General features: G+C 39.8%; 13 non-coding genes and 1 pseudogene across 13 annotated transcripts; 8 read left to right on the plus strand and 6 right to left on the minus strand.

The window, feature by feature from the left end:
- Positions 1-3,129: 3,129 nt before the first annotated feature.
- On the minus strand, positions 3,130-3,202 carry Trnak-uuu (transfer RNA lysine (anticodon UUU)). The gene has a single exon. It is a non-coding gene; the product is annotated as a tRNA-Lys (tRNA).
- Positions 3,203-4,922: 1,720 nt separating this feature from the next.
- Positions 4,923-4,995, plus strand: Trnak-uuu (transfer RNA lysine (anticodon UUU)). The gene has a single exon. It is a non-coding gene; the product is annotated as a tRNA-Lys (tRNA).
- Positions 4,996-5,451: 456 nt separating this feature from the next.
- Trnam-cau (transfer RNA methionine (anticodon CAU)) lies at positions 5,452-5,542 on the minus strand. The gene is given in 2 exon segments: positions 5,452-5,487; positions 5,506-5,542. It is a non-coding gene; the product is annotated as a tRNA-Met (tRNA).
- Positions 5,543-6,287: 745 nt separating this feature from the next.
- On the plus strand, positions 6,288-6,360 carry Trnak-uuu (transfer RNA lysine (anticodon UUU)). Its single transcript has one exon. It is a non-coding gene; the product is annotated as a tRNA-Lys (tRNA).
- Positions 6,361-7,140: 780 nt separating this feature from the next.
- Trnak-uuu (transfer RNA lysine (anticodon UUU)) lies at positions 7,141-7,213 on the plus strand. The gene has a single exon. It is a non-coding gene; the product is annotated as a tRNA-Lys (tRNA).
- A 435-nt stretch (positions 7,214-7,648) lies between these two features.
- Trnam-cau (transfer RNA methionine (anticodon CAU)) lies at positions 7,649-7,734 on the minus strand. The gene is given in 2 exon segments: positions 7,649-7,684; positions 7,698-7,734. It is a non-coding gene; the product is annotated as a tRNA-Met (tRNA).
- A 1,380-nt stretch (positions 7,735-9,114) lies between these two features.
- On the plus strand, positions 9,115-9,187 carry Trnak-uuu (transfer RNA lysine (anticodon UUU)). Its single transcript has one exon. It is a non-coding gene; the product is annotated as a tRNA-Lys (tRNA).
- A 2,111-nt stretch (positions 9,188-11,298) lies between these two features.
- Positions 11,299-11,371, plus strand: Trnak-uuu (transfer RNA lysine (anticodon UUU)). Its single transcript has one exon. It is a non-coding gene; the product is annotated as a tRNA-Lys (tRNA).
- A 7,074-nt stretch (positions 11,372-18,445) lies between these two features.
- Positions 18,446-18,531, minus strand: Trnam-cau (transfer RNA methionine (anticodon CAU)). Its single transcript is given in 2 exon segments — positions 18,446-18,481; positions 18,495-18,531. It is a non-coding gene; the product is annotated as a tRNA-Met (tRNA).
- Positions 18,532-19,269: 738 nt separating this feature from the next.
- On the plus strand, positions 19,270-19,342 carry Trnak-uuu (transfer RNA lysine (anticodon UUU)). Its single transcript has one exon. It is a non-coding gene; the product is annotated as a tRNA-Lys (tRNA).
- A 532-nt stretch (positions 19,343-19,874) lies between these two features.
- Positions 19,875-19,960, minus strand: Trnam-cau (transfer RNA methionine (anticodon CAU)). Its single transcript is given in 2 exon segments — positions 19,875-19,910; positions 19,924-19,960. It is a non-coding gene; the product is annotated as a tRNA-Met (tRNA).
- A 1,904-nt stretch (positions 19,961-21,864) lies between these two features.
- Trnak-uuu (transfer RNA lysine (anticodon UUU)) lies at positions 21,865-21,937 on the plus strand. The gene has a single exon. It is a non-coding gene; the product is annotated as a tRNA-Lys (tRNA).
- A 409-nt stretch (positions 21,938-22,346) lies between these two features.
- Positions 22,347-25,146, plus strand: LOC149106477 (uncharacterized; annotated as a pseudogene).
- Positions 22,939-23,024, minus strand: Trnam-cau (transfer RNA methionine (anticodon CAU)). Its single transcript is given in 2 exon segments — positions 22,939-22,974; positions 22,988-23,024. It is a non-coding gene; the product is annotated as a tRNA-Met (tRNA).
- Positions 25,147-25,539: the final 393 nt, after the last annotated feature.

Here is a 25,539-nt window from a genome sequence, read left to right on the forward strand (position 1 = left end):
CCCCGACATATACCTACACAACGTACATCTCATTAATCCCCCACATATACCCACACAGCTTACATCTCATTAATCCCCCACATATACCTACACAACGTACATCTCATTAATCCCCCACATATACCTACACAGCCTACATCTCATTAATCCCCCACATATACCTACACAACGTACATCTCATTAATCCCCCACATATACCTACACAACGTACATCTCATTAATCCCCCACATATACCTACACAGCCTACATCTCATTAATCCCCGACATATACCTACACAACGTACATCTCATTAATCCCCCACATATACCTACACAGCTTACATCTCATTAATCCCCCACATATACCTACACAACGTACATCTCATTAATCCCCCACATATACCCACACATCCTACATTTCATTAATCCCCCACATATACCTACACATCCTACATATCATTAATCCCCGACATATACCTACACAGCTTACATCTCATTAATCCCCCACATATACCTACACAACGTACATCTCATTAATCCCCCACATATACCTACACATCCTACATATCATTAATCCCCGACATATACCAACACAGCTTACATCTCATTAATCCCCCACATATACCTACACAACGTACATCTCATTAAGCCCCCACATACACCTACACAACGAACATCTCATTAATCCCCCACATATACCTACACAACGTACATCTCATTAATCCTCCACATATACCTACACAACGTACATCTCATTAATCCCCCACATATACCTACACAACGTACATCTCATTAATCCCCCACATATACCTACACAACGTACATCTCATTAATCCCCCACATATACCTACACAACGTACATCTCATTAATCCCCCACATATACCTACACAACGTACATCTCATTAATCCCCCACATATACCTACACAACGTACATCTCATTAATCCCCCACATATACCTACACAACGTACATCTCATTAATCCCCCACATATACCTACACAACGTACATCTCATTAATCCCCCACATATACCTACACAACGTACATCTCATTAATCCCCCACATACACCTACACAACGAACATCTCATTAATCCCCCACATATACCTACACAGCTTACATCTCATTAATCCCCCACATATACCTACACAACGTACATCTCATTAATCCCCCACATACACCTACACAACGAACATCTCATTAATCCCCCACATATACCTACACAACGTACATCTCATTAATCCTCCACATATACCTACACAACGTACATCTCATTAATCCCCCACATATACCTACACAACGTACATCTCATTAATCCCCCACATATACCTACACAACGTACATCTCATTAATCCCCCACATATACCTACACAACGTACATCTCATTAATCCCCCACATATACCTACACAGCCTACATCTCATTAATCCCCGACATATACCTACACAACGTACATCTCATTAATCCCCCACATATACCCACACAGCTTACATCTCATTAATCCCCCACATATACCTACACAACGTACATCTCATTAATCCCCCACATACACCTACACAACGAACATCTCATTAATCCCCCACATATACCTACACATCCTACATCTCATTAATCCCCCACATATACCTACACAACGTACATCTCATTAATCCCCCACATACACCTACACAACGAACATCTCATTAATCCCCCACATATACCCACACAGCTTACATCTCATTAATCCCCCACATATACCTACACAACGTACATCTCATTAATCCCCCACATACACCTACACAACGAACATCTCATTAATCCCCCACATATACCTACACAACGTACATCTCATTAATCCTCCACATATACCTACACAACGTACATCTCATTAATCCCCCACATATACCTACACAACGTACATCTCATTAATCCCCCACATATACCTACACAACGTACATCTCATTAATCCCCCACATATACCTACACAACGTACATCTCATTAATCCCCCACATATACCTACACAACGTACATCTCATTAATCCCCCACATATACCCACACATCCTACATTTCATTAATCCCCCACATATACCTACACATCCTACATATCATTAATCCCCGACATATACCAACACAGCTTACATCTCATTAATCCCCCACATATACCTACACAACGTACATCTCATTAATCACCCACATATACCTACACATCCTACATATCATTAATCCCCCACATATACCTAGACAGCAATACATCTCCTTAATCCTTCACATATACCTACACAGCTTACATCTCATGAATCCCCCACGTATACCTACGCATCCTACATCTCACTATTCCCCCACATATACCTACATACCTTACATCTCGTTAATCCCCTATATATGCGTACAGATGTGCCTACACATCCTAAATCTCATTAATTCCCCAAATATACGTCTCCTCGCAGCCCACGCTCAAGAGCAAGAATGGGGTCCCAAGATGACCGGTATATTCCACCACATTTCCTAGAAGAGTAGAAGGGTATAAAAGCCTTCCTTTGAATTCGAAATTCCATGCTAAATATCCTGCTTTGATCAGATATCCAATCAAAGTGCGAGTTCTAATTACTTGTCGCTAATGAAGACCATGCTAAGTTTCAGCGCGTCAGTCTTATAACCTAATTTAGAAATCTGAAAGTTGTGAGTTCGATCCTCACACGGGGCAGACTTTTGATTTTTTCCTAAATAAGGGAAACAAAGAATATTTTTTAAACGATCGTTATGTCTTAATTTTAAAATGGTATTAAATAGACTTTTCTAATTCTTGATTGAGTCTACTGGTATTCAGGTTATTTATATTCCAGCAATCTTGTTTTAAACACTTCTTTTCAAAGTTAATTTCGTAACGGTTGACCAAACCGTCGTAAGTACTAATTAGTTTTACAGCCTAGGGATGCACCGTAATAATTCGATGTAGAGCACGGAGCACAAAATCAACATAGCACTAGGAAACGGCACAATTTTTGTTAGCAAAGGCTTTATGAGGTGAGAGAGAGCATGATCTATGATGAGGATAACATCTCAAGTACTGCATAGGAAATAGTGCTTTTTTCACTGAGTGGATATGATTTTATACACCTTGCCTCACTTTGTGTTGCATTGTGTCTTGAACAAAAAACAAAACATAGAATCGCCCAATATGGGACTTGAACCCATGACCCTCAGATTAAAAGTCTGATGCTCTACCGACTGAGCTAACCGGGCGGCTTATACATACAACGAGACAAATGATGGAACTTTGTCTTGATGCGGTGCACAGTACTAATATTATCGTGAAACTAGAAACAGTACCAGTTGTGGACTTCTAAATACTCGCTAATACCAAAAAATGCAGTTGGCCTCCATTCCCCTCTGGTTCCATATCGATCCATAACAATGCACCGTTTTGAACTCTGGCTTATTAGATACAGTTTATTGAAAGGAAAAGTTATGAATTGATGAAAAAAAAAATGAATTGATGTTTGTTTGCAATTTACTCCGTGTAACTTGCAACGGAGTGACTGGAATGTTTTTCAGGCTATACGACTCTCACTGAAACTGTATTCAGTTACTGGCTGACAACAAAGTACAACCTAAATAGTAAGTCGTCTCCTCGCACACACGGGCAAACCACGCCCAAGAGCAAGAAGTAAGTGCCAAGATGACCAGTACATTACAAAGCATTTCCTAGTAGAATCGAAGGGTATAAGAGCCGTAATTTGAACTCAAAATTCCACGCTAAATATCTTGCCTTATTAGCCATCAAAGTGAGAGTTCTAATTACTTGTCGCTAAATGAATACCATGCTACCTGTAAATTCCAGCCCAAACCCAACAGGTGCCTCGTTAGCGCAGTAGGCAGCGCATCAGTCTCATAATCTGAATTAGAAATCTGAAGGTCTTGAGTTCGATCCTCACACGGGGCACATTTTTTAGAATTTTCTCCCTTTTATTGGAGCCTTTTTCTATAGAGGCTGGACGCATGCCAAAGGGTTTCAAGCATTTCAGAAAATGTTCCCAAGATTGACGTGCATCACAAGCCATGTATCTTTTAAATTTACAACTGAAAGCTAACCGTGTCATGTAAATAATTTTTTTTTTACCAGAACATCTCAACAGATTTGTAAAGGTAATACACCAATTGGAAGCTAAGTGAATGCAGATCTCGTAGTACGCGACGATTTTCAGGCTACCATGCGATAAATAGCTAAAAGAATCATGTCGTATTTCATTGTAATAAGCGTCAAATTGGCTGTTCACCGTCTCAAACCACATGGTGTTTTCCAATTATTTTCTCTAACAATATCTCCATAGAATTCTACTTTCAATACGTCAGTTAATTAAAAGCTAAGTGAATACAGATTCGACAATGATGATGAGATAAAGATTCACTGAGTACCTCAACTGGCCAAGACTCGGCCATTGCAGCGTCGAAGCACAGTATCCAGCCAGAGCTGGCTGACATTCGGCCACTAATCATACTAAAATGGCCTGAAGCAAAACTACAACGAAATATTTTTCCTTCCAAATTATCCCTTTATGACAGCTCTCTTGCTCTGTTTTATCAAAATAGCACGAGCTATGTAGGTATATGTAGGGGATTAATGAGATGTAGGATATGCAGGCATATGTGGGGGATTGATAAGATGCAGGCAGGCTATGTAAGTGTATGTTGGGGGTTAACGAGATGTAGGCTGTGTATGTATATGTGGGGAATTAATGAGATGTTGGCTGTATAGGTATATGTGGGGAATTAATAAGGGTGCAATGCTATGGATCGATATGGAGCGAGAGAGGAATGGAAGCGAACTGCTTGCATTTTTTGGTATTAGCGAGCAACTAGAAGTCCGAGACAACTAATACGGTTTTTAGAGTCACGATAATCTGAATACGGTGCCCCCCATCAAGACAAAGTTCCATCTTTTGTCACGTCATTTGTAAGAGCCTCCCGGTTAGCTCAGTCGGTAGAGCATCAGACTTTTAATCTGAGGGTCATGGGTTCAACTCCCATATTGGGTGATTAATTATATTTTTTGTTTTTTGTGCAAAGTGAGGCAAGGTCTATAAAGTCATGTCCACTCAGTAAAAATGGAACTCTGTCCTCTGATCTGCTGTTCTTGAGGTGTTAGTCTCATTAAGTCTTTACTACCAAAGATGTATACCGTTTGCTGGGCTACAATATTCCTTTGTGATGTGTCATATCGTAATATTTTAATTGCGCTATGAAATTCGGGCATTTGGCTCTTGGTATTACAAATGAAATGTTGGTGAGGGTTGCAACCTTCTGGAAAAGGTTGAGACTGAAAACGAGTACCTGAATACCAGTGGACTCAATCAAGAATCAAGGAGGCCTCAATGGAAAAGTCTGTTTAATACTATTTTAAGTCATAATGATAGTTAAACGACATTATGCCTTGTTTTCTTTGATAAAAATAAGCGAGAAAGAGCAAAGATTTTGATGAAAGATAAAAAGTCTGCCCCGTGTGAGGATCGAACTCACGACCTTCAGATTTCTTATGAGATTATGATTATGAGACTGACGCGCTGCCTACTGCGCTAACGAGGCACCTGTAGGTATTGCTCTGAAACTTAGCATGGTCTAGCTCTTCATTAACGACAAATAATTAGAACTTGCACGTTGATTGGCTATCAAAGCGAAATATTTAGAGTGAAATTTTGAATTCAAAGTACGGCTTTTATACCCTTTGATTCTGCTGGGAAATATGTTGTAATGTACCGGTCATCTTGGCAGTTCCCTCTTGCTCTTAGGCGTGGCCTTTCCCATATGTGCGGGGAGACCCCTTACAACGAGTATGTTTTACTTTGTTGTCAGCCGGTGATAGAGGCTCGATGAGAATCGTATAACCTGGAAAACATTTTAGTTACTCCATTACAAATTACACGGAGCAAATTGACTCTTGTTTTTGCGTATTGTCAATTGAAATGGCTTTCAACTGATAAGCGTGTAGAAAACTGCAAAGCTATTCAATTAACTGAGGAACCTTCGTTGCCAGCGACTCTCAAAGCCGCTTTAGGGGGGCGCAGCCTTCAACTTGACCTTTGCAATCATACATCAATTCATTTCATGTCGGTTTGGATTTAAAACTTCTTCTCTAAAAAACTGCATCTGGTAAGCCCGAGCTCAAAATGGTGTATGAAGCCAAATACGAATGGAGGCCGACTTCAATTCTCGGTATGATCAGAATTAGAGGTCCACAACTGATACAGGTGTTAGTGTCACGATAATATCAATAATGTGCACTGGTATCACGACAAAGTTCCACTATTTGCAACGTCAATTTGTATGAGCCGCCCGGTTAGCTCAGTCGGTAGAGCATCAGACTTTTAATCTGAGGGTCATGGGTTCAAGTCCCATATTGGGCGATTCTATTTTTTGTCTTTGTTCAAGACACAATGCAACACAAAGTGAGGCAAGGTGTATGAAATCATACCCATACAGTAAAATAGCGTCATTTCCTATGCTGCACTTGAGATGTTAGCCTCATCATAGATCTTGTTCTCTTGCCTCATAATGCCTTTACAGCCTTTACTACCAAACAACATGCCGTTTTCTAGTACTTTGTTGATTTAGCGTCCCGAGCGCCAAATCGAATTATTACGGTGCATCCCTAGCCTATAAACTAATTAGTACTAACCACGATTTTGTCGACTGCTACGAAATTAACTTTGAGAAGACGTTTTCAAAAAAAGATTGTTGGAATATCAATAACTTGAATACTAGTAAACTCAATCAAGAATCAAGGAGGGCTCAATGGAAAAGTCTAGTTAATGTCTTGAGAGATAATAATCGTAAAAAAAATATATTCCCTGTTCATACTTTAATTGAGATAAATGAGACAGAAAAAATATTGCGATAAAAGGGCGAGAATTCTCAAAAGCGCAGCTGTAACGTGACCTTTGCAATCATACATTAATTCATCAGATATGTCGGTTTGGATTTACAGGTTATTCTTTTAAAAACCTGCTTCTGATAAGCCAGAGCTCAAAACAGTGCAATGTTAATTGTGGAGCCAAAGAGGAATGGAGGCCAACTGCAATTCTCTCTACAACTGAAACGGTTTTTAGTTTCATCAATACTGTGCACCACATCAAGATCAAGTTCCATCATTTGTCTCGTCATTTGTCTCGTCATTTGTATGAGCCGCCCGGTTAGCTCAGTCGGTAGAGCATCAGACTTTTAATCTGAGGGTCATGGGTTCAAGTCCCATATTGGGCGATTTTATTGTTTGTTTGTTTTCTTAATTTTTCTTATCATAGTCTCTTGTTACGGTGCACGCCCTGTAAAACTAATTTGAACTTGCCACGATTTGATCGACTGTTACAAATTTAAATATCAAAAAGAACATTTCTTAGTTCGATTGAAGTTCAACCTGTTTATTAATGAAAGTTTTTAGTTAAAAATCAGAATATATTTGAATGAAAAAGATGAGTATCAAGTCTATAATTTGTTTCCACTGCTGTTATCATCCAGCCCCAACGCAATGAAAAAACCCTGAATACCAGTATCAAGAATCAAGAAGAGCTAAATGGAAAAGTCTATATAACACTATTTTAAAATTAAGACATAAAGGATCGTTTAAAAGATATTCCTCGTTTCCTTTAAAAAGAACAAAAAAGGAGATTTCGATAAAGAGAAAAAAACTGAAAAGACTGCCCCGTGTGAGGATCGAACTCACGACCTTCAGATTTCTAACTCGGATTATGAGACTGACGCGCTGCCTACTGCGCTAACGAGGCACCTGGAAAACTACCTTTGAAACTTAGCATAATCTTCACTAGCGACAAGTAATTAATTAGAACTCGAACTTTCGACAGCCATGAATTCAAAGTACGGCTATTAGCTTCGACTCTGCAGGGATATGTTTTGTTTAATATACCGGTCATCTTGGCACTTACCTCTTGCTCTTAGGCGTGGGCTGCCCATGTGTGCGAGGAGATTACTTTCAACAAGTATGATGTACTTTCATGCTGAGCCGGTGATACAGTTTCAGAGAGAGATTATGATATCTTGGTTTCAGGGAGAGTCGTATAACCTGGAAAACATTTCAGACAGCCTATGTTGCAAAAGCAAAACAACAACGAAACATTTTTCCTTCTAAATTATCCCATTATGACAGCTCTCCTCCTATGTTTCATAATAGCAAGGCCTATTCATCGCAGTCAAATTCCCTTTGTCGACACACCACCACTGACTCCACTAGTGACGCCAAAACTAACTCCACTAGGGACGCCATTTTGAATTCCATTTTGAATTGAATATAGTATATTAAAAACATGTAAACCAAGCTAGGCAGGCCAGAGTAATTTCCTTTTCCCCTTTTAGCTTAACTGAAATGGGTCAAAATTTTGCCATCTTTAAATAATCCAAAAACAACACTGACGTTTCTTAATGGATTTTATTATTTCATTTCCTTTTGATAATTTGCCCAATTAGGGGTTCCAGGGGGAGTGAAGAAACTTGCCAGATATCAGGAGTCTGAATAGCAGCGATATCTTCGAGATCTATGACATTTGGTATTGACATTTTGAGATGTAAGCTGTGTTGATATATATAGGGGACTGATGAGATGTAGGATCTTTAGATATATGTAAGGGATTAATGAGATGCAGGCTGTATAGGTATATGTGGGGGATTAATGAGATGTAGGATGTGTAGATATATGTGGGGGATTAATGAGATGTAGGATGTGTAGGTATATGTGGGGGATTAATGAGATGTAGGATGTATAGGTATATGTTGGGGATTAATGAGATGCAAGAGATGACTTACAATTAGGTTATCTGACTTTGCTGTCAGCCAGTTATACAGTTCCAGTGAAAGTCGTATAACCTGAAAAACATTTCAGTCACTCCGTTGTAAATTGAACGGAGCAAATTGATTTTATCTCGGTTTGGATTTTGGTTTTCCTTTTAAAAACCTGCATCTAATGAGCCAGAACAGTGAAATGTTATGCATCGATATGGAGCCAGAGGGGAATGGAGGTCAACTGCATTTTTCGGTATTAGCGAGCATTTAGAAGTCCACAACTGGTACTATTTTTAGTTTCACGATAATACTAATAATGTGCACCGCATCAAGACAAAGTTCCATCTTTTGTTTCGTCATTTGTATGAACCGCCCGGTTAGCTCAGTCGGTAGAGCATCAGACTTTTAATCTGAAGGTCGTGGATTCAAGTCCCATACTGGGCGAATATATAGATCTAGGCCAGGCTAAAAGCGTAGCTCCTAGGCCGGGTTGTCCAAAGCCCGATTAAGCTAACCCAGAAAAAGGTAGAATTTTGATTTGAGTTTTGTAACTTTGCGGTGAAGTTTTCTGTATATTGTTTGGCCTTCCGTTTTGAGTTTTAATAATCACCCTATACACAAAACAAAACAGCAAAACACATTTGTATAGAAGAAAAAGTTATAATTTGGTTAACTTTTAATCCCGGGTTAGCGTTAACCGGCTTCCGAGCAATCCTGCCATGTTTCCAACAAGTTAACCTAATATGAGCCTGCGATCCAATGTATAACCAGCACTTGGTCAGCGGTCAACTTCAAAAACATGTGACCTCGAGGAGCTGTAAACTTGAGCCACGACATGGTCACGAGATACTGATCAGCGGATACCTTGTTTTGACAGGTGTCAATTGATCATAACATGGATGTCCAATATCAAGGAAGTGCACGGTAAACCAAGGCTGCATGTCTGTCAACCTATTATTTGGAGTATGGCCGCCATGTTGGGCAACTGCGTCGCCGTCGTCACCGTCGTGCGTACGCGCCCACGAGCTAGCCATTATAACCATGAGAAAATCAACTCATGGGTTTCTTTTTCTTTCCTACATGAGTATGGGGCTCCGCTTGACGGCCCTTCGCGCTGCCGGAGCTCCGCTATAATTCTATTTTTTATGCCTCATCCGGATAGATTATCCTCTCCTGCCTCATAGAGCTTCAAGCACCAAAAAGAACTTGTCGTTTTCTAGTACTTTGTTCATTTAGTGCCCTTGGGGCTAAATGGAATTATTACGGTACATTCCTAGCCTGTAAAACTAATGAGGACTTACCACGATTTGATCGACTGTTATGAAATTAACTTTGAGAACAAGTTTTAAAAAGAAGATTGTTGGAATATAAGTATCAAAAACAACATTTCTGAGTTAGACTGAAATTAAATATATTTATAAAGGACCATAAATGAAAGTTTATGGTTAAAAATCAGAATACATTTTAATAAAACAAGACGAGTATTGCTCATAATTGTTTCCAATTCTGTTATCAGTCCGTCAAACGTATCGAGACCTCAAATACAGTGAAAAGAACCTGAATACCAGTAGACTCATTCAAGAATCAAGGAGGGCTCAATGGAAAAGTCTATTTGATACCATTTGAAAATTAAAACGTAATGATCGTTTGAAAGATATTTCTTGTTTCCTTGAGTTGAGATAATCGAAAGAGAAAAAAGATTTCAATAAAAGAGAGGAAGTTCTTAAAAGTCTGCCCCGTTTGAGGATCGAACTCAAAACGTCAGATTTCTAATTCAGATTATGAGACTGACGCGCTGCCTACTGTGCTAACGAGGCACTTGAAGGGTTTCCTCTAGAACGTAGCATGGTCTTCATCAGCGACGAGTAATTAGAACTCGCACTTTGACTGGTGAGTGAGATATTTAACGTGGAATTTTGAAGTCAAAGTACGGATTTTACCCTCGATTCTGCTGGGAAATGTGTTGTAATATACCGGTCATCTTAGCACTTACCTCTTGCTCTTGGGCGTGGTTTGTCCGTGTGTGCGAGAAGATGACTTACACCAAGTAGGTTGTCCTTTGCTGTCAGCCGGTGATGCAGTTTCATTGAGAGCCGTTTAACCTAGAATACAGACCCGTCACTCCATTACAAAATACAGGGAGTGAATTGGGTCTAGTTTTTGTTAATTGTCAATTGAAATGGCTTTGATTGACTGCACGTGAAGATAATGTAAAGCTTTTCAGTGAACTGAGGAATTTTCTATGCCAGCGACTCTTAAAGCCACTTCAGAGACGCTCAGCTGTAACGTGACGTTTGCAATCATACATCAATTCATTTACTTATTTCGGTTTCGATTTACACCGCTTCTTCTCTAAAAAAACCCATCTGATAAGCCCGAGTTCAAAACTGTGCAATGTTATGGAGCCAAAGAGGAACGGAGGCCGACAGCAATTCTCGATATCACCAGAATTAGATGTCCACAACTGATACGGTTTTTAGAGTCACGATAATATCATTAATGTGCACTGGTTTCAAGACAAAATTCCATCATTTGTCACGTCGTTCGTATGAGCCGCCCGGTTAGCTCAGTCGGTAGAGCATCAGACTTTTAATCTGAGGGTCATGGGTTCAAGTCCCATATTGGGCGATGTTAATTTTTTGTTTTTTCTTCAAGGCACAATGCAACACAAAGTGAGGCAAGGTGTATTAATAGGCTATTGACCAAGCGTGAGGTCAAGATGGCTGGATATTGTTCAAGTTCTTTTTTTGTGTGTTTATGGACCGAGACGGAGTCGAGGTCCATAAACACGCAAAAAAAGAACCAGGCCAATATCCAGCCATCTTGACCGAACAAGCTTGCATGATGAATAAAACATTTATTTTATGGCTTTCGGGGAAATTTTTCCTGCGGGACACAGCGGCTAGTCCCGAGCGGACAAGATAGCTCCATCTTGCCAGCTCGGGTAGCCTATCACAGCGCAGGATTTAATTCATATTGTCCGCTCACGGAGCTAGCCATATAATAAAGGGTCATATCCACTCAGTAAAAATAGCGGTATGTCCTCTGTTTTACTTGAGGTATTAGCCTCATCATATATCTTCCCCTCTTGCCTCATTAAGCCTTAACTACCTAAAACCATGCCGTTTTCTGGTATTTTCTTGATTTAGCGTCCCGGGCGCTAAATCGAATTAGCCTCTAAAACCAATTAGTACTTACAAGATTTGGTCGACTGTTACGAAATTAACTTTGAGGAAAAGTTTTAAGAAAAGATTTTTGGAATATAAATAACCTGAATAAAAACAGACTCAATCAAAAATCAAAGAGGGCTCAGTGGAATAGTCTATTTAATTAACAAATAAAGAAACCTAAGGCGTGTATTACACTGTGATAAAAGACGACGGGCATTTGAGAACACGAGGGAAATATAAAAAACACGAGCCGCAGGCAATGCGGCGAAAAACATAAAATACGTTTTTTCTCTGTTTTATACTCTGATAAAACATGGGTTTTTGACCAATCGGAGCGTGCGCAGGGTCCTCTCTATATTATAATACTATTTCAAAATTAAGACATTATGATCGTAAAAAAAGAAATTCCCTGTTTATACTTTAACTCAGGTAATCGAAAGAGAAAAAAGATTGCAATAAAATGGAGAGAATTCTCGAATGTCTGCCCCTTGTGAGGATCGAACTCATGACTCATGACCTTCATTCAGATTATGAGACTGACGCGCTGCCTACTGCGCTAACGAGGCACCTGAAGGGTTTGTCTTGAAACTTAGCATGGTCTTCATTGGCACAGTTAGTAACTGTGTTCATTGGTGACAAGTGATTAGAACCCGCACTTTGATCGGCTATCAAAGCGAGATATTTAGCGCGGAATTTTGAATTCAAAGTACCGGCGGCTTTTCAGCCTCGATTCTGCAAGGAAATGTGTTGTAATATACCGGTCATCTTGGCACTTACCCCTTGCTCTTGAGCGTGGTTTGCCCATGTTTGCGAGCAGATGACTGTCAATTTAGGTTGTACTTTGTTGTCAGGCCGTAAATACAAGCTAATACAGTTTTAATGGAAGTCGTATAAGCTGGAAAACATTTCATTCACCCCGTTACAAATTACACCCTCCTGTGCCTGCTTTATAGTTTGTTTGTTTGTTTGTTTCTTTGTTTGATATTAGGGCTGCCTCATGACTGGATGCCTCAATGGTGGTTCTTGTTTGTTTGACGAGAAGAAAGACACGTTTTCATGTTTATACAAGCTGCCGTGGTCGGGAGTAAAAACGGGTAAGAACCTAGAACTAAAATTATTGCCGGGGCCCCTCCATATAATAATTCACCCATGTAGGTAGACTCAAAAGAGTTGTGTTTCAGTTTCTTTTTTGTTTTCGCAAACGCGCGCCGTGTTCAACTTGAGCTTCACTGAGACACGAGCCGAAGAAACGCATCGTGTCACATGGCTAGGAATGGCCGTAAAATGCAGAAATGGCAGTAACTCTCAAATCAACGAAGTACTTGGGGCTCTAGTGCTATAAGCACGGTCATTCCGTTAAAAATTTACACCATTTCAGCGACCTTTTTTAAATGAAAATACTCGAATAAAGGAATTTAACTAGGCCAAGGTGCATTTGACGATTATTTCTGTTTGAATTGTAGACGAAAGGTTGTCGCTTTGTCAATGAATGACTAAAAACCTCATAACACGGGTCATTACAGATTTAACAAAAAGTTTTTATTTTCCTAATGGTGTTTCATCTGAGGACAAGTATTGATTTAATAACGTAAATCAATAACAACACAGTTGATTAAAAATTTAGCATGGTTCCATTTCCGCCACTTGGTAATTAGCTGTGAAAACAAGACCAGTTTTCTCAATAAAAAACATTTATTTTTCATCAATAAAGCGAAACCGTTGAAGTGAAACACTTAGCTATTGATCAACTTAAAGTTGATAAAGGTGAATTTGTCGCAGTAGTGAGTTTGTGAGATTTTTGGGATCTGCGAGGTTATACAATAATCCATACACACGCGCCATTTTGTTTTTCAGAACTTGAGTTTCACTTCACTACACTTAACACTACTGGCAAGGAAGGTCCAACATCAAATGCAGAGTACAAAGGCTCCTCCCTTGAAATATAAACGTGACAAATGGTCTGCAAGAGTGGAGTGCACTTGCGCTTGTTTATTTTTTTCCAAATCGTGACCTGACATGATCATTTTTTTAATAAATCATTTGCGCGTAAACAAAAACATAAGCTGTTTATCGACATAAAAAGCTGATCCTAAACTTTAAATCGCGGCACCGTTAGTACTTGTACTTTTTTCCAAACTTTACGTGTTCATAAACTCAAACAATGCACAGATCTGATACCACACGACGAAAACCGTATACATTCTTTGCTGCCTCATTACTCGTCCACAAAATGGGGGGAGCGGAGGGGGGCGCTTATTCGAGGAGGGGGGCGGTTATTTTAAATTTTGGCCGATAGGAGGGGCGCTTATTTGAAGGGGGCGCTTATTCGAGAGGGGGGGGGGGCGCTAATTCGAGGATTTACGGTATCTTCACGTGGTGGTGGCGGTTCGTTTGTTCCCACTAAAACGTGAAATGCGGAGACAGGAGCATGCGACAAAGGGGATAGTTACGTCACATTTCGCTTCTTGGGTTATAACAGGCCTTGAACCTTTCATAGACTTTCATGAATTTAGAATGGAAACATAAATACATGTAGTGACAGAATAACAAAGATAATGATGATCAAAGATTGACTGTAGCTTATACAAGTTAAATGAGAGTCAGTTAAATATATTATCAAATTCAGCTCTTTGAGGTTTTTATTAACACTAGAATAAAAGCTATATATAATGCAGTTAAGTCTCTATAACAATCACCCTTGAACAGGATAAACTGATCGTGTCGATAAGAGTAAATTGAATGCTTATCGATGTATAGTCGCGACTTAAACCCTGGCATTTAAAACTAATGAAAGAGCAAACAGATGGATAACGCAGTTTTAGTTTAATCTCAAGCTCAAAATTTCTCACGCTTCTCCAATCCTGCTTTCTCTTCAAAACAAGAACCTGAAATGACCAAAATTCTGCATTTTCTAGAGAACGTGTACCACGACGGTTGCATTGATTACAAATGAATCACTGAGAAATGAAATGATATGCAGGACAGCTCCATTAAGATCGATGCATAATAATCTTGACGCGAATCGAAAATCAAAATCGTAAAATATACTAAATTCAATTTTTACTAGGCATACAGTCCTTGGCGTCGCCGACGGCATTGCTTAAGCTCCCATTTACATGGGAGGTCAGTCTCTCATCCTAAGAGGCTGCTTGTGTGGTTTGCTCATGTTTATCCCAAGAACGATCGATCGCAGATGAGAGTATCGTAAAAAGCCGTAAACAATAATTGCGGCTCCTCGTCAAGGTTCTTTTATAACTCAGATATAAAGTCGTCAAGCGTTTCGGTACTGAAGTGTGTCCCTCCTGCTGGAACTATCTCGTTTACGTTACTTCGCCGATCAGTACCTTTTCATCTTTATACTAATAACTACACGCCAATCGTTTACATCTTCTTCTTCATGATCAGTACAGCTGAAGGTTTTGAACACTTAAAGGCCATCGTCATCAATCGCGTGCTTGATTATTCGATGGGCTGATGCTCGGGGCTTTTCCGCTCCAAACCAAGTAGTAATTACATTGCTTTTTCCATAGCTTCCAATTCTCGCGGACCGCGCTACTTGATTGACCTCAGATCAAATCTAAATGTTGCAGTGACAATGATATCTGGAGGAATAACATTGTAGATTGCGTTGCTTTCGGCGGCGAGGCGCCGGAGGTTTTTTTCGCGGCATTCGCAGACGATATACGTTATCGACGAATTTGAACTACCCTTTCGCTGCAACATGTAATATTAGATCGCAGAAAGAACCTTACAATGAACCATGCCAATCAAGGCTTAATTCGACTACTGTAACTCAAGATAAAAATGGTGAACGCGTATATTATATTACAGTACTTTATTGCATAAATTATATAGTCGTTACAGAACATAAGCGTGCATATAAAGACAAGGTTTGTCCGCCATTTTGAATAATCAAATCAAGCCAGTGTCAGAAACTCGTCTGTCCGGTTTGACCGTGACGTAAGTGTTTTCTCATTGGCTCACATCCAAGTCTTTTGTTGTTTCGCTTTATAAGTGCGACACCACCCGGATGGTTGGGCGGCCAATTAATTCCACCGCAATGTACATATCTTTCCTCATCTCACTTAATCTCTCTTAAAACAATACCTCCTGCATAGATAGTCAAGTATTCTACTTCAAAGCCCCCCCCCCCCCACCAAATATAGATAGTCAAGTATTCTACTTCAAAGCCCCCCCCCCACCAAATATAAGTAATATAATCAACTATTCTATCTCAACTCCCCCAATTTCCCCTCCATGCCTACATTTCATTATTCCCCCTCATAAACCTACACAGCCTACATCTCGTTTATCCCCCACATATACCTACACATCCTACATTTTATTAATCTCCCACATATACCTACACCTACTTACATCTCATTTATCCCCGACATACACCTACACAGCGTACATCTAATTAATCTCCCATATATACCTCCACATCCTACAACTCATTTATCCCCCACATATACCTACACATCTTACATCTCATTAATCCCCCACATATACCTACACATCCTACATCTCATTAATCCCTTACATATACCTACACATCCCACATCTCATTAATCCCCCACATAATCCTATACAGCCTACATCTTATTCATCCCCCAGATATACCTACACATCCTACATCTCATTAAACCCCCACATATACCTACACAGCCTACATCTCATTAATCCCCCACATATACCTACACAGCCTACATCTAATCAATCTTCCACATATACCTACACATCCTACATCTTATTTATCCCCCACATATATCTACCCATCCTACATATCATTAATCCCCCCCATATTCCTAAAGAGCCTACATTTCACTAATTCCCCGCATATACCTTCACATCCTTCATCTCGTTAATCCCCAACATATACCTACACATCCTACATCTCATTAATCCCCCACATATACCTACACATCCTACATCTCATTAATCCCCCACATATACCTACACACCCTACATCTCATTTATCCCCCACATATACTACACAGCCTACAGCTAATTAATCCCCCACATATACCTACACAGCCTACATCTCATTAATTCTCCACATATACAGTGTGCGTCGCTTCTGGAGTCATTTCAGGATATTAAGATTATTTGGAACACGTAAATTGAAATATTTTTCGAATTATAGTATACGTCATGTCATAGATCTTATTTCAAAATGGCTGCCAGTGACTGTTATCTGGTCAAGTTTCCTCAATACCCCCTTGAACCCCTTATGGTGCAATATCAAAAGGAAATAAAATAATACAATACTCTAAGAAACTTCGGTGTTTTGGAATAAAGACGGCAAAGTTTTGACCCATTTCAGTTTATGCTAAAAGAGATTTACATGTGGAAGAAAATTACTCTGCCCCCCCTCCCCCAGGGGGGGGGGCACTGCCATATATTGGCTATATAGGTATGTGCCGCTGTGAAGGGTATGGTTTTCAAGCTGTTTACTCTAGGATAGGGTATATAAATCAGAGCGTTTGAGTCTAGAATAGGGTATCATTTTTCACAAAACTGGCTAGCTGGTTGAAGATTTATCTAGACTAAGGAAACCAGGAATTGCCACTCGAAAATAGAAAAAAATCAAATCGGGAAGTTCAAATTTACGCAAATCAGCCTCAACAGTGTCGATAGGTGGGGGGATTTGGGGAGTTTACACTAGTATAGGGTAGCAAAATTCAGCTGAACTAGCTCTGTTATAGGCTAAGGGTTCCAGGGTGCCAGCGGCACATCCCCACCCAGAAATTCCCAAAGTACCCCTCCCCCGGCTCTGGCCTGCCTAGCTTGGTTTACATGTTTTTAATATACTTTCTTTTATTCTTTACCTGAAATTTCTAATCAGGTAGAACTAAAGCTATAAAATTCAAGGGACAATGTCATGAATTGCGCATGTGCGACCTTTCGATCGAAAGTTGAAAAGTCCGGGGGAACTTACTCGCTTCAGTCGAGCGGCGGGCACTCCGGAAATGAGTGTCCGGCCTTGTCTTTATTTTAGCAGTGGAAACCCACCTTGCGAAACCCACACAACGGAAACTCACTGAAATCGCGTTAGATCGGCCTGGAGAGCTGGCAAACAACCAAGAATACAACACAGCAATGGGGTAAGTAGATTTTATTCACAAAATATAAGGAAAAATTAGTTTTAAAGCAAAACCGTTCCGTTCCCATACAAACCTTTGTAAATTCAAACCGTTGTAACACAACACCTGGCCTCCATATAATGCAAGGCGAGAGTCACGTTTCGCGTATTCAAACTCGGTCGTTATGTATATATACGTAATAGTATATGTCGGCCTTATATGTCACGTCGCGCTGAACGTTCGCATAAAAGTACCAAAAAAAGATAAAATGTTAACTCCTCGCATTATGACCTTGGGCCGTCTGTGAGTTGTGAAGTTGAATGATACATGGCTCGTGTTGCAAGACCAATCTTGGGAACATTTCCTGAAATGCTTGAAACCCTTCGGCATGCCTGCATCCTCTACAGAAAAAGGTTTCAATAAAAGGGAGAAAAATCTCAAAAGTCTGCCCCGTGTGAGGATCGAACTCACGACCTTCAGATTTCTAAATCAGATTATGAGACTGACGCGCTGCCTACTGCGCTAACGAGGCACCTGATAGATTTGCTCTGAAACTTAGCATGGTCTTCATTAACGACAAGTAATTAGAACTCGCACTTTGATTGGCTATCAAAGTGAGATAATATTGAATTCGAAGTAAGGTTTTTTAACCTCGATTCTTCAGGGAAATGTGTTGTAATATGCTGGTCATCTTGGCACTTACCTCCTGCTCTTGGGCGTGGTTTGCCCGTGTATGCGAGAAGATGACTTACAATTTAAATTGCACTTTGTTGTCAGCCAGTGATACAGTTTCAGTGAGAGTCATATAACCTGAAAAACATTCCAGTCACTCCATTACAAATTACACGGACCAAATTGAGTCTAGCTTTTGCTTATTGTCAACTGAATTGACTTTGAACTGACCGCGCTTGCAGATAATGTAAAGGTTTTCAGTTAACTGACGAATTTTCTTTGCCAGCCGCAGCGACTCTCAAAGCCACTTCAGAGATGCACAGCTACAACACGATCTTTGCAATCATACATCAATTCATTTTATGTCGGTTTGGATTTATAACTTTTTCTGACGAAACTACATCTGATAAGCCAGAGATCAAAACGGTGCAATGTTATGGAGCTAAAGCGGAGGAATTAAGGAAAGGCCTATTGCAATTCTCGGTATGATCACTATTAGAGGTTCACAACTGATAAGGGTTTCCGTGTCAAGGTAATATCAATAATGTGAACCGTATCAAACAAGGTTCCATCAGTTGTCTCGTCATTTGTATGAGCCGCCCGGTTAGCTCAGTCGGTAGAGCATCAGACTTTTAATCTGAGGGTCATGGGTTCAAGTCCCATATTGGGCGATTTTATTTTTTGTCTTTGTTCAAGACACAATGCAACACAAAGTGAAGCAAGTTGTATAAAACTATATCCATACAGTAAAAAGCACTATGTCCTATGCAGTACTTGAGATGTTAGCTTCATCCGAGTAGATCATCCCCTCTTACCTCATAAATCGTTTACTACCGAAAAACATGCTGTTTTCTAGCACTTTGTTGATTTACTGCCCCGGGCGCTAAACCGAATTATTACGGTGCATCCCTACCCTCTAAAACTAATTAGTACTTACCACGATTTGGTCGACTGTTACGAATTTAACTTTGGGAAGAAGCTTTTAAAACAAGATTAGTGGAATATAAATAACCTGAATACCAATAAACTCAATCAAGAACCAATGAGGGCTCAATGGAAAAGTCTCTTTGATACTATTTTCGATTTAGACCTAATGATCGTAAAAACAAGACATTGACATAATTGACATAATCGACATAATCATGTTGAGATAATCGAAAGACAGAAAAGACTTCGATAAAAGGGAAAGAATTCATAAAAATCTGCCCCGTGTGAGGATCGAACTCACGACCTTCAGATTTCTGATTCAAATTATGAGACTGACGCGCTGCCTACTGCGCTAACGAGGCACTTGCAAGATTTGCTCTGAAACTTATCATAGTCTTCATTAGCGACAAGTAATTAGAACTCGAACTTTGAGTGGCTATCAAGGCGAGATACTTAGCGTAGAGCTTTGAATTCAAAGTACGGCTTTGCAGCCTTGATTCTGCTGGGAAACATGTTGTAATATACCAGTCATCTTGACACTTACCTCTTGCTTTTGGGCGTGTTTTACCCATGTGTGCGAGGAGACCAGAAGACCACTTACAATTTAGGTTGTACTTTGTTGTCAGCCAGTAATGCAGTTTCAGGGAGAGTCGTATAACCTGGAAAAAATTCCAGTCACTTCATTGCAAAATACAAGGAGCAAATTAAGTCTAGTTTTAGCTACTTGTGAATTGAAAAAACTTTGAACTGATCGCGCGTGTAGATAAATGTGAAGCAGTTCAATGGTTTAAAAATGGATGGACGGTCTCCCAAAGTAAAAAGCACTATGTCCTCTGTTGTACTTGTGTTAGCCTCATCATAGATCTTCCTCTCTTGCCTCATAAATTCTTTGCTACCTAAAAGAAGTTGTCGTTTTCTAGTACTTTGTTGATTTAGTGCCACTGGGGCTAAATCGAATTATTACGGTGCATCCCTAACCTGTAAAACTAATTAGTGTTTACCATGATTTGATGGACTGTTACAAAATTTTCTTTGAGTTGAAGTTTAAAAAAAAAGAATTTTTGTAATATAAATATCAAAAGCAGCATTTCTGATTTAGATTGAAATTATGTATATCTATAAATGACCATAAATGAAAGTTTGTGGTTAAAAATCAAAATACATTTTAATAAATTAAAAAAAAGAGAGAGAGATGAGTATTGTTCATAATTGTTTCCAATTCTGTTATCAGCCCGTCAAACGTATCCAGGCCTCAAATACAGTGAAAAGAACCTGAATACCGGTAGACTCAATCAAGAATCAAGAAGGAGTGCTCATTGGAAAGGTTCATTTGATGCCATTTAAAAATTAAGGCGTAATGATCGTTTGAAAGTTATTTCTTGTTTCCTTCAATTGAGATAATCGATAAAGAAAAAAAAATTCAACAAAAGAGGAAAAATTCTCAAACGTGTTCCCCTTGTGAGGATCGAACTCATGACCTTCAGATTATTAAATCAGATTATGAGATTAAGCGCTGCCTATTGCACTAACGGGGCACCGGGAAGGTTTGCTCTGAAACTTAGCATAGCCTTCATTAGCATCAGGTAATTAGAATACACACTTTGAGTGGCTATCAAAGCGAGGTATTTAGCGTGTAATATTGAATTCAAAGTAAGACTTTTTACTCTCGATTCAGCAGGACATTTTGTGTCTTAATATACTGGCCATCTAGGCACTTACCTCTTGCTCTTGGGCGTGGTTTGCCCATGTGTGCGAGGAGATGACTTACAATTTAGGTTGTACTTTGTTGTCAGCCGGTGATGCAGTATTAGTGAGAGTCGCTGAACCTGGAATACATTTCAGTCATTCCAAATTATAGGGAGTAAATTGAGTCTAGTTTTTGATAATTGTCAATTGAAATGACTTTGAAATGACCGCGCTTGAAGAAAATGCAAAGCTCTTCAATGAACTGAGGAATTTTCTTTGCCAGGGGCTGTAACGCAGACCTGTAACGCAGCTGTAACGTGACCTTTGCAAACATACATCAATTCATTTTATGTCGGTTTGGATTTATAAGTTCTACATAAAAAGACTTCATCTGATAAGCCAGAGCTCAAAACGGTGCAATGTTATGGAGCCAAAGAGGAATGGAGGCCGACTGCAATTCTCGATATCACCAGAATTAAAGGTCCACAACTGATACGGTTTTTAGAATCACGATAACATCAATAATGTGCAGTGGTTTCCAGATAAAATTCCATCATTTGTCACATCGTTTGTATGAGCCGCCCGGTTAGCTCAGTCGGTAGAGCATCAGACTTTTAATCTGAGGGTCATGGGTTCAAGTCCCATATTGGGCGATTTTAATTTTTTGTTTTTTGTTCAAGACACAATGCAACACAAAGTGAGGCAAGGTGTATAAATAGGTTATTGACCAAGCGTGAGGTCGAGATGGCTGGATATTGTTCAAGTTCTTTTTTGTGTGTATATGGACCGAGATGGAGTCGAGGTCCATACACACGCAAAAAAAGAACGAGGCCAATATCCAGCCATCTTGACCGAACAAGCTTGCATGATGAATAAAACATTTATTTTATGGCTTTCGGGGAAATTTTTCCTGCGGGACACAGCGGCTAGTCCCGAGCGGGCAAGATAGCTCCATCTTGCCAGCTCGGGTAGCCAATCACAGCGCAGGATTTAATTCATATTGTCCGCTCACGGAGCTAGCCATATAATAAAGGGTCATATGCACTCAGTAGAAATAGCAGTATGTCCTCTGTTTTACTTGAGGTATTAGCCTCATCATAGATCTTCCTGTCTTGCCTCATTAAGCCTTAACTACCAAAAACCATGCCGTTTTCTGGTATTTTGTTGATTTAGCGTCCCGGGCGCTAAATCGAATTAGTACGGTGCATTCTTAACCTCTAAAACCAATTAGTACTTATCAAGATTTGGTCGACTGTTACGAAATTAACTTTGAGAAAAAATTTCAAAAACAGATTGTTGGAATATAAATAACCTGATAAAAACAGACTCAACCAAGAATCAAAGAGGGCTCAGTGGAATAGTCTATTTAATTAACAAATAAAGAAGCCTAAGCCGTGTATTACACTTTGATAAAACACGACGGGCATTTGAGAACACGGTAATGCGGCGTAAAACAATAAAATACGCTTTTTCTATGTTCTATACTCTGATAAAACATAGGTTTTTGACCAAGCAGAGCGTGCGCAGGGTCCCATCTATATTATAATACTATTTCAAATTAAGACGTAATGATCGTAAAAAAAGATATTTCCCGTTTATACTTTACTTCAGGTAATCGGAAGAGAAAAACGACTGGAGAGAATTCTCAAATGTCTGCCCCGTGTGAGGATCGAACTCACGACCTTCAGATTTCTAATTCAGATTATGAGACTGACGCGCTGCCTACTGCGCTAACGAGGCAGCTGAAGGATTTGCCCTGAAACTTAGCATGGTCTTAATTGGCATAGTTAGTAACTATGTTCATTGGTGACAAGTGATTAGAACTCGTACTTTGATTGGCTATCAAAGCGAGATATTTAGCGTGGAATTTTGAATTCAAAGTACGGCTTTTCAGCCTCGATTCTGCAAGGAAATGTGTTGTAATGTACTGGTCATCTTGGCACTTACCTCGAGATCTTGAACGTGGTTTGCCCATGTGTGAGAGCAGATGACTTACAATTTAGGTCTTACTTTGTTGTCAGGCGGTAAATACAAGCTAATAAAGTTTTAATGAGAGTCGTACAACCTGGAAAACATTTCATTCACCCCATTACAAAATACACGCTCCTGTGCCTGCTCTATAGTTTGTTTGTTTGTTTGTTTCATATCAGGGCTTACTCAAGACTGGATGCCTTAATGGTGGTTCTTGTTTGTTTGACGAGAAGAAAGACACGTTTTCATGTTCATGCAAACTACTGTAGACTGGAGAAGAATGTGGATTAAAAACGGGTAAGAACCTAAAACTAAAATTATTGCCGGGCTCCTCCATATAATAATTCACCCATTTAGGTAGACTCAAAAGAGTTATATTTCAGTTTCTTTTTTTTTCGCAAACGCGCGCCGTGTTCAACTTGAGCTTCACTGAGACACGAGCCGAAGAAACGCATTGTGACACATGGGCAGGCATGGCCGCAGAAGGCAGAAATAGCAGTAACTCTCAAATTAACGTAGTACTTGGAGCTCTAATGCTATAAGCATGGTCGTTTCGTTACAAATTTACACCATTTCGGCGATTTTTTTTCTATGAAGATACCCGAATAAAGGAACTTAACTAGGCCGAGATGCATTTGACGATTATTTCTGTTTGAGTTGTAGACGAAAGGTTGTCGTTTTGTCAATGAATGGCTAAAAACCTCATTACACAAGTCATTACAGATTTAACAAAAAGTTTTATTTTCCTAATGGTGTTTCATCTGAGGACAAGTATTGATTTAATAACGCAAATCAATAACAACACAGTTGATTAAAACTTGTCAAAATTTAGCATGGTTCCATTTCCTCCACTTAGTAATTAGCTGTGAAAACAAGACCAGTTTTGTCAATAAGAAACATTTATTTTTCATCAAATAAAGTGAAACACTTAGCTATTGATCAACTTGAAGTTGATAAAGGTGAATTTGTCGCAGTAGTGAGTTTGTGAGATTTTGGGGATCTACGAGGCTATACAATAATCCATACACACACGTCGTTTTGTTTTTCAGAACTTGAGTTTTACTTCACTACACTTGACACTACTGGCAAGGAAGGTCCAACATCAAATGCCGAGTACGAACGCTCCTCCCTTGAAAATATAAACGTGACAAATGGTCTGCAAGAATGGAGTGCACCCTTAACGGGCTGCTACTACGTTGACATGTGCGGTGCCTCAGGCAGTGGATCATACGGGGGTAAAGGGGTGAGGGTAAACGGTACAGTCCATGTTAAGGAGGGAACCAAACTGATTGTTTTGGTGGGCCAGCGAGGTGTTGAACGTCCTCCGCAATACAGAAGTGGTGCTGGTGGGGGATTATTTGTGTTTTTTCCTTCCAACAGTATCCCCGTCAGTATTGCTGGCGGGGGTGGAGGGGAGCAATATAAAAGAGACAGCCGACCAGGACAAGCTGGCGAAGCTGAGGGATTGATGCCTGGCACCGTTGGCGGTCGGTTGATTTGTGTTAAGCCATGTGTTTGGTGGGAATTAGTTGAAGGATACATTGGCGGAGGATTCAGTGGTGATGGTGAATGCTTCAATCACAGCCAGGCAATCATGCAGTGCAATGAATCTGCAGCCAAATCATTTCTAAACGGCGGAAGAGGCGCATCCCAAGATTATCGTGACTGCTGCGATGGCGGGTTTAGTGGTTTTGGAGCATCATCTAATTATGTACCAGGGGGAGGGGGAGGATACTCTGGGTGAAGTGTTAACGGAAGCTTTGCGGACATCTTCATGTCAGGCGGTGGCGGTTCGTTTGTTCCGAGTGAAACGTGGAATGCGGAGACAGGAACATGCGGCAAAGGGGATGGTTACGTCACATTTCACTACTCTGGTAATAACAGGCCTTGAACCCTTCATAGACTTTGATGGATTTAGAATGGAAACGTAAATGTATGTAGTGACAGAATAACAGAGACAATGATGATCAAAGATTGAAAACAGAATCTGTAACTTAGAAGTTAAATGAGTGTCAGTTAATTATATCATCAAATTCAGCTCTTTGAGGTTTTCATTAACACTTGAATAAAAGCTATATATAATGCAGTTATGTCTCTATAACAATCACCCTTGAACAGGATAAACTGATCGTGTCGATAAGAGTAAATTGTCTGCTTATCGGTGAACAGTCGCGCCTTAAACCCCTGCATTCAAAACTGATGAAAGAGCAAACAGATTGATAACACAGTTTCAGTTTAATCTCTAGTTTAAAATTTCTCACACTTGTCGAATCCTGCATTCTCT

Source organism: Orbicella faveolata, unplaced genomic scaffold (assembly GCF_042242905.1).
Source record: "Orbicella faveolata isolate gen_17 unplaced genomic scaffold, um_ofav_v1 contig_3, whole genome shotgun sequence".
Classification (NCBI taxonomy): domain Eukaryota; kingdom Metazoa; phylum Cnidaria; class Anthozoa; order Scleractinia; family Merulinidae; genus Orbicella; species Orbicella faveolata.